Source organism: Puntigrus tetrazona, unplaced genomic scaffold (genome assembly GCF_018831695.1).
Source record: "Puntigrus tetrazona isolate hp1 unplaced genomic scaffold, ASM1883169v1 S000000009, whole genome shotgun sequence".
Taxonomy (NCBI): domain Eukaryota; kingdom Metazoa; phylum Chordata; class Actinopteri; order Cypriniformes; family Cyprinidae; genus Puntigrus; species Puntigrus tetrazona.
In genome coordinates this window covers 156,763-170,127 of record NW_025047689.1, presented here as the reverse complement: position 1 = coordinate 170,127, position 13,365 = coordinate 156,763, and the positions used below count along the sequence as shown (strand labels likewise).

Here is a 13,365-nt window from a genome sequence, read left to right as displayed (position 1 = left end):
TTGACCAGGGTCATCAAAGCCACCTCCAGCGGCAGCAGACCCTGACCTTCCTGCAGAGACCAAAGATCCATTACATCCAGAGCTGAATGCAGATTCACAACAAATTCACCTTCAACTCACCACGTTCAGCGTCTCAGGCGCCCTGCTTTTGCAAACGTACTTGATGGCAACCTGTGAACAGATAAACCACAGGAAATCACGCATTCACTGATATGGCCATTTCTAAAAGCTGTTTGAATGAAGCAAGGGAAGGAAATGTCTTACTGGCAGTCTGTCGGACCTGCGTATCCCAGCATGCACCGAGCCGATCCACCTCGGCCCAGCAATGGGCCCTTGGCATACGCTTTCTGAAACGCACAAGAAATGTATAAACAGAACATTTTCTATTAATAACCGAGTCATGACATCTTTGATAATCCTGACCTTCTGCGGAGCGTTTGGCTGGTCTTGTGTTGGAGGTGGACGGCCCTTCATCCTCCCGGCCGCCGCTCTGCCGCTTCCTCTTCCTGTGAGGCTGATCTGTGGACACAGAAACAGCCAGGTCAGAAGGCAGAGGTGCGATGTATCCTGGTAGCTCTTGGCTCAGGGGCTGCTCTGGGTCACGATCACCAGAGCCTCGTCTCCCATCCTCCTGAGCAGCCGTCTGAGAGATACCAGCGCTCCTGGATCTGGAGCGGCCCGAGGCTGAAATATTACACACTTACAATACTTCATACTGTTTTATTAACAGTCAATAATCAAAACATATCAAAACATTAATCAAAACACACAGTTTATCTGTCACGTGGAACAAGATACACATCACTTAACTTAAATATAACAGGTTGCACAAGCTGTCAAACAATGCACATACCAATAATAAATATCCTAAAATAATCAATTAAAAAACATACCTCGTCTTTCGTCCGAGTGAGCCATTGACGACCTCCTCCAAACTGATCAAAATAAGAAAATAGGGAGAAAGAAAGAAAATTAATAGAATAAAATGAAATACAATAACAATACAAGACAGAAGTGCAGAAATAAGTTTAGTTATAGAACAAATAACAGTTTAAAACTCTTCTCCAAGAAAATCCGCTGATCTCCGTCTGAAATAAAAGTCTTCTTCTCGGGAATCCTCCGATGAGCTTCAGAAAGCAACAAGATCTGATCAGAAAATACTCAAATGTCTCCTCGTCTCACAACCAACAGATAGCGATGGGTTCGAGTGTTTATATATTCAGCCAGAACTCATAACACGCGTCGCCATAGCAACTAAGACGCGAATCACGCCGGCGCTTACGTCAGTTCCGCATCGCGCGTGCACGTCAGCACGAGTTGAATATTTATGCAATTATTCATTTCTATTTTAAATGTAATAATTATAATAGATTGTTTCATCTGAACACTTTAATTATTTAACTATTTTAAAAACAGCTTTGAATGAATATTAAGGGCGTTTAATTTGCAAGATTTCATTCAACAGTTCAATAAACGACGCTGATATTAAATGACTTACATTGTCTGACTGCAACGCTTTTTCATGATTTTGCTCTGTTTCCTCAAAGAAAATAGTTTTAAATGAGTTTTGTTTATGCATGAATGTGCGTTTTTAAACGAACGAGTCAATGATTCAGTTAGACACTCATTAAGAAATGACTCCTGAATGAATCAGGCTTATGAACGAATCAATTCGTATGATTCGAAGTTTTAGTTTCAATTGTAAAATACTCATTCTGGAAACTAGTTATTTTAATATTATATATATATTATATATATATATATATATATATATATATATATATATATATATATATATATATATATATATATATATATATATATATATATACACACACACTGTATGAACCACACTGCAAAAAAATCCTGGTCTTAGTTAGATTGTTTCTAATTTTCAGTTAAAATATATAAAAAAATTGTTAAATTAGATGGATTTTCTAGAATGTAAGTTTACTGACAAAGCTTTCAAGCAAAATCTCTCACTTAATTTTGACTCACTTTTTCCTAAAATGAAGCAATAATTTTGAAAAAAACAGAAAAAATGTATGTAGGAAAAGCATATTTCACAGTGCAGCAACAAAAAACAAAATTGGTCATAAAATTGGGAAGGACTAAAAAAGAAATCCAGATATTCTTGTCTGGTGACAATCTGTTAAAAATTAGCATACATTTTATTATTATTTGGTAAACTATTGTTTCTTTTAATATGGCGTGTAAGCTATTTTGTCTGTAAATGTCCCTATAGTAAAATTTGCTGATATGATCAAACCAGTGTGCATTAAAAATAAATAAAATAAAGTGAGCTGCATTAAAAACACAATGGAGCTCAACAAGAGTTTTCTGCTTGTAATTGTGGAAATTGCTTGATTTATTGACTTGTCTCTAAGGATCCTCGCTCTTATACTAAATACTAAACACAATGAAAATGAATTGATTTGAAAGACACACACCTTGTTTATGTCTGTGTTGTGGTTTGTGATGGTGACCCCCGAGACCTTTTGTACTCTGTCATCTAGTGGACATTTTATATTGTCATTTTTTATGTTAATATTCATTTTAGTAGAGTTACGTAATGCATTGGTAAAAATTAACACGAATGAATATAGAGCTAATACATTTATCTGAAAAGTATTTGCCATAAAACAAATATATATGGACATTTGCATTTCATATTAAAATCAGTCTATGTAAAATGTACTACAGATTCACTCAGAAACTCCATTTGTTGTAATGACTTGTGGATGTAGCTTCGAAATAATTCTATTAAAACACATCAGGTATCTACATAGCCTATAGGATCATAAAAACAGGCCATTTCTAAATCATTAACATTACATTTTAAAATGACCAGTATCAAAAATTCATTAACATGAACCTATAGCACGCATATATTCTTTATTCTCCCATTTACTGAACAGGATACTCTATTTTAGTTGATCTCATTATTTTGTAACGGGTCTTTTATACTTGCGGGGAACAGGAAGTGTTTTTGTTGGTCTTTCTCGCTGCTGTTAAATGAATGGCTCTATAGACTAATAAAAAGAATTAGAACGTGTGGCGCGAGCGTTCTTTGAGGCGCTTATGTCGTCACAGTAGATGTTTGAAAAGAATGTCGAAGATTAAACTTGTGCTGCTTCAGTCTCGCATCGGTATCACATCTGATCTGCTGGTGAGTCCACGATAAACTTATGTTTTTATATTGCTTTATTGACTTAATTTGCATATGAGTCATCTTAATCCTTAACGGTGTTTCCGCGTGAACTGAATTAGAGCCAAATCACATTTATTAGTGTTGTGAATATCCCTTTATGAAACACGAAGACGCAACATACGTTAATTACTGCTATTTGCGATTTTAATACACATTTTTATTTCATTTTTCCCTTATTCAAAACTTTGTGGTGCTTCTTACATGGCTGAATAAATTCAAATGTAATATAGGTTGTGATAAAAAGTCATCTGCAGTAAGATGGAAACACAAATTAGGTCTTAGCTTCTTTCCATTAACATCAAACAGTAAACGCGCAAAAGTGTTTTGGGGTCATTATTTAAGAAAAAAATATTTGAAAAAGGTATTGCAGCATAAAAGCAAACTTCAAAAACCTGTTCTAGAATTATGTTATTACTATAGGTATATGTTGTAGAGTACAGGTAAGGTTTCTTGACTAGAGGTAAGTGTTGTATAATACAGTTAAGTCCTGTAGAATACAGGTAAGGTTTGTAGAATAAAGGTAAGTGTTATAGAATACAGTTAGGTCCTGTAGAATACAGGTAATGTTTGTTGAATAAAGGTTAGTGTTGTACAGTACAGGTAAGTCTTATAGAGTACAGATACGTTCTTTAGCATATGTAACAGGTAGTATAAAATAGTATTTGGGGGCTTGTTCACTTTAAATGGTATGTGTCTAAAATGGACCAAGTTTGCCATGGTAACGTTTCTGTTCAAATGGAAATATATTTGGTTTGGTTCGATATATATTTAATTCCATTCAGTAGTTTATGTAACACATGCGGCTCTTTCGGGATTGTGTGTGTGAGCGTCGGGGAAAATAATGGTGTAGGTGCCAGTTTGATTTGGCAGCGATTGCCAAGTGAAAGCATCCATTTTTCTGGGAGCAATTGATTGGGTGTGGTAATATACCTTTGCGGGGAGTATCGCGAGAACTTCCTCATGCGACTCAGAGCCTGCTGAGGAAGTGTTGTGTTATTTTCCCCTGCTTTTTACAGGTATTACTGTGATATATGTGGAAACTCATCACTGTGTGTTTTTATAATGCATGCCAAGAGTATGAACCGGTATATTAGTAGTTGAAAGAGTGTGATATTCGCTGCAATAGTGCTGCTTGCTGAGTGTGGAGGCACATGGCCGTGGTGTGCAGCACATGGATGCAAGGTGATTTCCCTTCTCACAAATCTAGTGAGATGCACATATTTTGTGTTACATTCAGTTATACATTTGATAATCGTTATGAGTTGTATAAGAGATTATACAGTTATTACTTTAAGTTACTTTATTTTACTACAATTACAAACAATTACAAATGTATGGAACAGTTTGCATATAAAAATGGGTTTGTCTGTTTTATGCAAACACAGTATATCCATACGGTGACGGATTTGCTTTCATGATTGATTTGTGAAATGTAATGTGATTGTGTACGATAGGAGTAAAAGTTTTCATCAAGAAACATTGTCGTAACACTCGTGGTTATTATCCCCTGCTTTTTCCAGCTTTTTCCAGGGTGTTACACATAGAGGTAAGGATTGTTGACTAAAGGTAAGTCCTGTAGAATAAAGGTAAGGTTTGTTGAATAAAGGTAAGTAAGTCCTGTAAATTATAAGTAAGGTTAGTTGACTAAAGGCAAGTCCTGCAGAATACAGGTAAGGTTTGTTGAATGAAGGTAAGTGATTTAGAAAACAGGTAAGTCCTGTAGAATACAGGTAAGGTATGTTGACTAAAGTTAAGTGTTTTAGAGTACAGGTACAGTTTGTTGACTAAAAGTTAGTCCTGTAAAGTATAAGTAAGGTTTGTTGATTAAAGGTAAGTCCTGTAGAATATAGATTAGGTTTGTTGACTAAAGGTAAGTCCTGTAGAATAAAGGTAAGGTTTGTTGAATAAAGGTAAGTCCTGTAGAGCACAGGTAAGGTTTGTCGAATGAAGGTAAATGATTTAGAAAAAAAAGTAAGTCCTGTAGAATACAGGTAAGGAATGTTGACTAAAGGTAAGTGTTTTAAAGTACAGGTACAGTTTGTTGAGTAAAGGAAAGTCCTGCAGAATAAAGGTAAGTCCTGTAGAATACAGGTAGGTTTCTTGACTAAACGTAAGTGTTTTAGAGTACAGATTAGGTCTGTTGACTAAAGGTAAGTCCTGCAGAATACAGGTAAGGTTTGTTGAATGAAGGTAAGTGATTTAGAAAACAGGTAAGTCCTGTAGAATACAGGTACAGTTTGTTGACTAAAGGTTAGTCCTGTAAAGTATAAGTAAGGTTTGTTGACTAAAGGTAAGTCCTGTAGAATATAGATTAGGTTTGTTGACTAAAGGTTAGTCCTGTAAAGTATAAGTAAGGTTTGTTGATTAAAGGTAAGTCCTGTAGAATACAGGTAAGGAATGTTGACTAAAGGTAAGTGTTTTAAAGTACAGGTACAGTTTGTTGAGTAAAGGAAAGTCCTGCAGAATAAAGGTAAGTCCTGTAGAATACAGGTAGGTTTCTTGACTAAACGTAAGTGTTTTAGAGTACAGATTAGGTCTGTTGACTAAAGGTAAGTCCTGCAGAATACAGGTAAGGTTTGTTGAATGAAGGTAAGTGATTTAGAAAACAGGTAAGTCCTGTAGAATACAGGTAAGGTATGTTGACTAAAGGTAAATGTTTTAGAGTACAGGTACAGTTTGTTGACTAAAGGTAAGTTGTGTAAAGAATAAGTAAGGTTTGTTGGTTAAAGGTAAGTCCTGTATAATACAGTTAAGGTTTGTTGAATAAAGGTAAGTGTTTTAGAGAACAGGTACAGTTTTTTACAGTCCTGCATAATAAAGGTAAGTCCTGTAGAATACAGGTAAGGATTCTTAATTAAAGGTAAGTCCTGTAGAATACAGGTAAGGATTCTTGACTAAAGGTAAGTGTTTTAGAGCTCAAGGAAGGTCTGTTGAGTAAAGGTAAGTCCTCTAGAATACAGGTAAGGTTTGTTGATTAAAGGTAAGTTTTGCAGAATAAAGGTAAGGTTTGTTAAATAAATGTAAGTGTTATTGAGTCCAGGTACAGTTTGTTGACTAAAGGTAAGTCCTGTTGAATACATGTAAAGTTTGGTGAATGAAGGTAAGTGATTTAGAAAACAGGTAAGTTCTGTAGAATACACGTACAGTTTGTTGACTAAAGGTAAGTCCTGTAGAGTACAAGTAAGGTCTGTTGAGTAAAGGTAAGTGTTTTACAGTACAGGTAAGTCCTGTAGAATATACAGGTAGGTAAGGTTTGTTGAATGAAGGTAAGTCCTGTAGAGTACTTACCTTTGTTGAAGGTTTGTTGAATAATGGTCAGTGATTTAGAGTACAGGTACATTTTGTTGATTTAAGGTAAGTCCGGCAGAATAAAAGTAAGTCCTATAGAATACAGGTAAGGTTTCTTGACTAAAGGTAAGTGTTTTATACTACAGATTAGGTCTGTTGACAAAAGGGAAGTCCTGCAGAATACAGGTAGGGTTTGTTAAATGAAGGTAAGTGTTTTAGAGTACAAGTAAGGTCTGTTGATTAAAGGTAAGCATTGTAAAATACCGATTAGGTCTGTTGACTAAAGGTAAGTCCTGTAAAAAATAAGTAAGGTTAGTTGACTAAAGGTAAGTCCTGCAGAATACATTTAAGGTTTGGTGAATGAAGGTAAGTGATTTAGAAAACAGGAAAGTTCTGTAGAATACATATAAAGTTTGTTGAATGAAGGTAAGTGATTTAGAAAACAGGTAAGTCCTGTAGAATACATGTACAGTTTGTTGACTAAAGGTAAGTCCTGCAGAATACAGGTAAGGTTTATTGACTAAAGGTAGGTGTTTTAGAGTACCAATTAGGTCTGTTGACTAAAGGATAATCCTGTAATGTATAAGTAAGGTTTGTTGATTAAAGGTAAGTCCTGCAGAATACAGGTAAATCCTGTAGAATACAGGTAAGGTTTCTTGACTAAAGGTCAGTCCTGCAGAATAAAGGTAAGGTTTGCTGAATAAAGGTAAGTGTTGTAGAATACATTTAAGGTTTGTTGACTAAAGGTAAGTCCTGCAGAATACAGGTAAGTCCTGTAGAATACAGGTAAGGTTTGTTAAATACAGGTAAGCATTTTAGAGTACAGATTAGGCCTGTTGAGTAAAGGTAAGTGTTGTACAGTACAGGTAAGTCCTGTAGAATATAGGTAAGCTTTGTTGAATGAAGGTAAGTCCTGTAGAGTACAGGTAAGGTTTGTTAAATACAGGTAAGCGTTTTAGAGTACAGGTACGGTTTGTTGACTAAAGGCAAGTCTTGCAGAATACAGGTAAGGTTTGTTGAATAAAGGTAAGTGTTGTAGAGTACAGGTAATGTTTGTTGAGCACAAGTAAGTGTTTTAGAATGCAGGTAAGTTCTGTAGAGTACAGGTAAAGTCCTGCAGTACTTATTGCAGTAAACAGTAACATGCCGACAAAATAATATTTAATGTGTCTAAAAGCAGTCTAAAGAGATAAAGACAGATAAAACACTGAAGTAAATGCATGTAAACACAAACGTAAATGTATCTTTATACTCTATATTGGCAAAAGTATTGGTCTCCCCTTCCAATAAACAGGTTGAACTACTTTAATTTATTATCAATTTTATTATTAAGTTTATTATGAAGTATGTATTTATTATTATAACATCCATGAGTGCAAATCGTAATGTTAAATAATACAATGATGTTCTAGGGAATTGTGGATACAAATTTTTGGACAGGACTCTAACATGACAATGCCTCTGTGTATAAGGCAAGTTTATATAAGAAATGATTGGTTGAGTCAGTGTGGAGTCTAAAATGAACGTTACCAGTGCAAGACAAGTCTGATGTAACCTTAACTTAATGAAGTAAATAGAGCATGATCTAACGTAATGTCAAATAACGCTGCTTCTGGTTATTTTAACGACCACAAGAACAATGTCAGAGCTGTAGCCCAAGGCTGATGATACACAGGGCAATTGAGAAGAGGTAACAGATCTTTATCTGGATCATTTAGATCAGTCGTGGGCTCCATGTATCATCAGTCTGCGAGCCTCATTGATTCAGAACAGGTCCAGCTCCAGTCTACAGCCATGATCCCGGTCCATATCAGTATCATTTTCCAGTAATAAAACCGACAACTCAAATAAACAATGTAAAAATATTTTGGAATAAAGAGTGATTTTTTTTTTCACAAAACACAAGTCTTCAGTGTTGTTTTCACACTTAAGTTTATTCTGATTGAACTTTAGTATCTGTATCAAGTATCTGTAAACAAAAACGTATTTAAAAATCACATTTATATTATTTTACTTTTGAAGTCTAATCTAAAATTGAAACAATGAGGTCAATGTAATTGCAGTCTCATAGTTATGTTGGGCATATCCTACATTCACTCTTTGGTCTGCTATGTTATGCAAATAATGTCATATCATTTCAAACCTGCTGTTTTTATCTATTTGTATTTCATACACACTCAGAAAAAAAGGTACAAAAGCTGTCACTGGGCGGTACCTTTTTAAAAAATACACTTTTGTACCTATTAGGTCGTCACACATGTGGACTCTTTTGTTGTTGTTTTGTCTTCTCCCCTGTGTTCAGTGTCACCTACTTTCTATTAATTGTCTAATTGTCTTCAGCTGTGTCTTGTTAATTTAGTCAGTTCCTCTGTGTATTTAAGTTCCAGTTTGCTTCTGTTTAATCACACACGCGTGTGGTCTTTTTGTTCTGCCTGCTTGCAACTATATTGCTATTTTGCTTGTTTGTAGAGGATTAAAACTGTTTCAGTTTATTTTTCTCATTGAGTGCTCCTTCTCGCAAACCACACCGTGAGCGTGATCCAGTCTACTTCTGGAAATAGTTGAACGTGGACAAACTTAACCCATTTACAGCTGTATTTAGCTTTTTTCTACTTCAGACCAATGAAAAGGCACCTTAATAACAGGTTACTGCAATCCAGAAATGCATTTTTGATTCTTTGTGTGATATTTTTAAATTCAGCTTTTGACTGCAATGCAGTGGACAATGGATATTTTTTTTTTTTAAGATGTTGATTAAAATGGTATTTTCTTCTGCCACTAAAGCCACAAGAGCATTTTTTACAATCAGTAGTGATTGACATAAAATGTCAATGAAGTTAGAAAAGGAAACAGGATTCAGAGATCTGTGGAAATCTGTTAATAAAGTACATTGTGAGCTCATTCAAACTGTTCAGAAGTCTATAGCAGGGCTGGGTGATTTTCCATCAGTTCTGCAGTAGAATATGAATCTGAATATGAATTATGAATCTGACCATGAGATCCTTGACCGACTCCTAATAAATAAATAACTGAAGAGTAAGAGAATAAAATTTGAATATCCTAGTTAGAAAGTGAAATAAATGATTGATAAATGTCTCAGTATAAATGGTCACTCTCTTAAAGCCACAGGTGTCTAAGAAAAGAAGCAAAACCTTGGAAAACTTTTACACTTGGAAAACTAATGTTTTTTCTTCAGCAAGCACCTCACAACTTTTCTTCAGGCAATGTCAAATCTAGTGAGTGTTATATAATTATATTACATTGCATTAATAAGTATATATTTCCTCCTTAGAACATCATATAAATAAATCTCTGAAGTTTGATTCAGTGAGTTTGTGTTGTTTGTGATCCTCTCGCCATCAGCTGCAGTATCTCTCAGCTGTATCAGTGCAGTCACTGTGACTCTGACTCACAGCTTTTTGTACGACCCTTTATCACTGTGTGAACACATCTTTATTGTTGATGTAGTGATAACTCTGACAGTAATAATCTCCTGTATCTTCAGTCTGGACTCCTCTGATGGTCAGAGAGAAATCACTTCCTGATCCACTTCCACTGAATCTAGATGGAGTTCCTGACTGCCGTTGATCTGCTCCATAAATGAGGAGTTTAGGAGCTTCTCCAGGTTTTTGTATATACCAGCTAAGACATGCTGTACCTCCACAACAGCAGGGAGGACTTGTGCTAGTCGTACACTTTAGTTTAACTTCTTCTCCTGTGTTGGCAAGCAGCTGTGAAGGAGTTTGAGTCACTGTCACCTGCCCGATGGATTCTGTCAAGTGAGGAACAGTAGAAGTCAAATACTTTTACAAACTCATTTATCTTTGGAAAATACAGACATAAATAATATTGCAGACCTTGACAAAACACTGCCAGAGTCCAGATCAAGATGATGCTGAAAGTCATGTTTGTTGGTTGATGAAGAAGAGCTCTTGATCATGTCGAGTTCATAGAGATATAAGGCTTGTGCTGTTCATGCAAAACACCCTCAGTATGCAAAAACTAAAAGACAGAGACAGAAGAATCTCATTTATTGATTCAGAATCAAAGTGTTTCAATTCAATTTTAGTTTACTGTACTTCACTACTGTAATTATTGAGGTTGATTTAGTCTCCACTTCTATGAAAATGGTTGAGATTGGCCGGTTTGAATTTGTGATCTGTGTATTTAATCACTTCATTCATATTATTCATTCAGTGAGAAACTTAAACAGTATTATTGGATCAATCATGATCCATTGCTTTCATGAATCCTCAGTTATAATGAATCACCTCAGATCTACTACATTATGACAGAAAAGATACACAGAGATCATCACTGCCCTCCACACCTGGATAAAAGAGAAACGTGTGAGATGCTGTTTGATGACTTTAATTGAGTCTTGGGCCCTGTCCACATGAATAAGTGTATTTTCTGAACCCGTTCTCTACTTGTTTGGATGTTTATTCACATTTAAACACAGTATCAGGTCGCTGAAACTGAAACTTGTTCAAAACTCTTTCCAGGGTGAAGATTTTCCAGAAAGTCTGGTTGCAGTGAATGAGTTCGATGTCAGAGTGTAAGATTTTTTCAGGCGTTAGGGTTTTTATAGTAAAATACCTGTTCATGTGTGGACTTGGCTTTAGATTCAATAGTCCCAGAGTGTTAAATTTACAATTAGCAAATGAACCCTGCTCAGTGTTTTATATGAGAAACGCTAAAACAGTGTTAAAAGTAAAAGTTCTATTAAACATCAGTCAATAAAACATTTTTTTGCACTTACATATTTTAACTAAAAATATATTGCAACCTTTACAGCCTACATATGAAAGAATACACTGAAACTAACCTGACAAATAAACTGTTATGTTTGATTATTCTGTATCTTTCTGAAAGTGTTAAATCTAGATTAAAATGGAGTCTGATTTCCGCTTCAAATCTGTGTCCAGCATACAGCAGATCAAACTGAAGACCATGAAATATAGATGAATGATGAAAGACACTGATGTACAAACAACAAACACTGACTGTGAGCCTAAACTTGACTAAAAACTATAAACTGGTTCTTCAAATCTGATTGGTTAATCACAGAGTTGTTTCAGGATGAACAAAGACGCCCCACTCAAGCTAAACCAGGTTACAGGTAACTAAGTTAGGGACATGTTTAGTGATATGAGTAGATTTTAAGAGATGGGTCAACAGTATAATTATGAATATAACTACAGAAAATAAAGATGTAACTATATGAGTATTTTAAAAATATAAAAATATTTACATTTACGATGAGTACATTATATCAAATTATTGATTTAAATGTAAGTACAATGTAGTTAAGGCCAACTATAAAGTGTGACTAAATATCTTAATTAGAAACTGAAATAAATGATTGATAAATGTCTCTGTAAAACTGATCACTTTCTAAAAGAAGAGAAAACTGTTAACATGGTGCTAGTTTTTCATGAACAAGCAGCACACAACCTTTTAAATCTAGTGAGTGATATATAACTGAGAGAAATAATTATGACTGGGCTGTATTTCTTTAGTACATCATGTATATAATAATCTGTGAAGTGTTTGATTCAGTGAGTTTGTGTTGTTTGTGATCCTCTCATCATCAGCTGCAGTATCTCTCAGCTGTATCAGTGCAGTCACTGTGACTCTGACTCACAGCTTTTTGTACGACTCTTTATCACTGTGTGAACACAGCTTTACTGTTGATCTCATGATAACTCTGACAGTAATAATCTCCTGTATCTTCAGCCTGGACTCCACTGATGGTCAGAGAGAAATCACTTCCATAGTTTGATCCACTTCCACTGAATCTAGATGGAGTTCCTGAATAAAGGTTTCTTATGTAATAAATGAGGAGTTTAGGAGCTTCTCCAGGTTTCTGTTGATACCAAGACACACAGTAACTACAGCCAGAAATCGGCTGACTGGTTTTACAGCTGATCGTAACAGTTTCTCCTTGTTTGATGGTTTTTATTTCTGGATTCTGAGTCACTGTCACTTGTCCCCAGATCTCTGAAAAAGACATTCAGTGTTATTGCAATTGTTTCATAAGATGTGTGTAATGATATTTAGTGCAGTATTTAGTCAAATATTTACCCAGAATACAGAGAGTCAGAGTCCAGATGAGGATGAGGATGTTGTTCATTGTAGTAGTTGAGTCTTGTGTGATGATGAAGATTGTGTTGTGTTCTGCTCTCAGTCATGAAGTGTTAAACTCACAGCACTATAAACACTCTCATGTAAAGTGTCTCTATGTAAATGATCTTCAGACACAGAACGGCTGTCAGTCTCAGACCGCAGATGAATTCATTATCATCACGTTATTCATATATTCTATAAACTTATTTTGTATGTAAATATTCTCTTTCTCACGGAGCAGGAGTGTCTCTCTCTGTTTTATCTCAGTTTTTATCTACATTATAAAAAAGGCTTCATTTTAACATGTACAATTTTCAGATGTTCGATCGGGACCTGAGTTTCATTTTTGAGAGGGGACATTTTCTAAAATATGCCATTAAATGTTTGATCCCGCTGTGTATTTTTGTTTTTACAATGGAGAGATTGTTGAGCGTGTATGAGTACAGTCTCTGAAGAAAACACCACTGTGTAATGTTTTAAAGACTTATAGCTAATTATAACTTTTAGTGACGATGCAGAGTTTTCTAATGATTTTGTTATTAAAGAAATTTTAACTGTACCTGACCTTAATCATTATTACTATTTTATGTGCGCCGGACTGTCAGGATCCTTTCCTGACCGTCATGTGTGTCCTGTCTTTGTTTAATGTTTCTTTCTTTGTGTTTGTCATGTGCTTCTCTTCTTCTGTCTCCTTGTTTCCTGTTACCATGGACTCTTGTTTAGACCCCTTCTGTTCC

General features: G+C 35.2%; 3 pseudogenes; all 3 read right to left on the bottom strand.

Moving 5' to 3' along the window:
- Positions 1 to 13,365, bottom strand: part of LOC122332334 — a 249,997-nt pseudogene that overhangs the window by 178,076 nt on the left and 58,556 nt on the right.
- Positions 1 to 13,365, bottom strand: part of LOC122332338 — a 190,245-nt pseudogene that overhangs the window by 133,264 nt on the left and 43,616 nt on the right.
- On the bottom strand, positions 12,168 to 12,693 carry LOC122332347 (annotated as a pseudogene).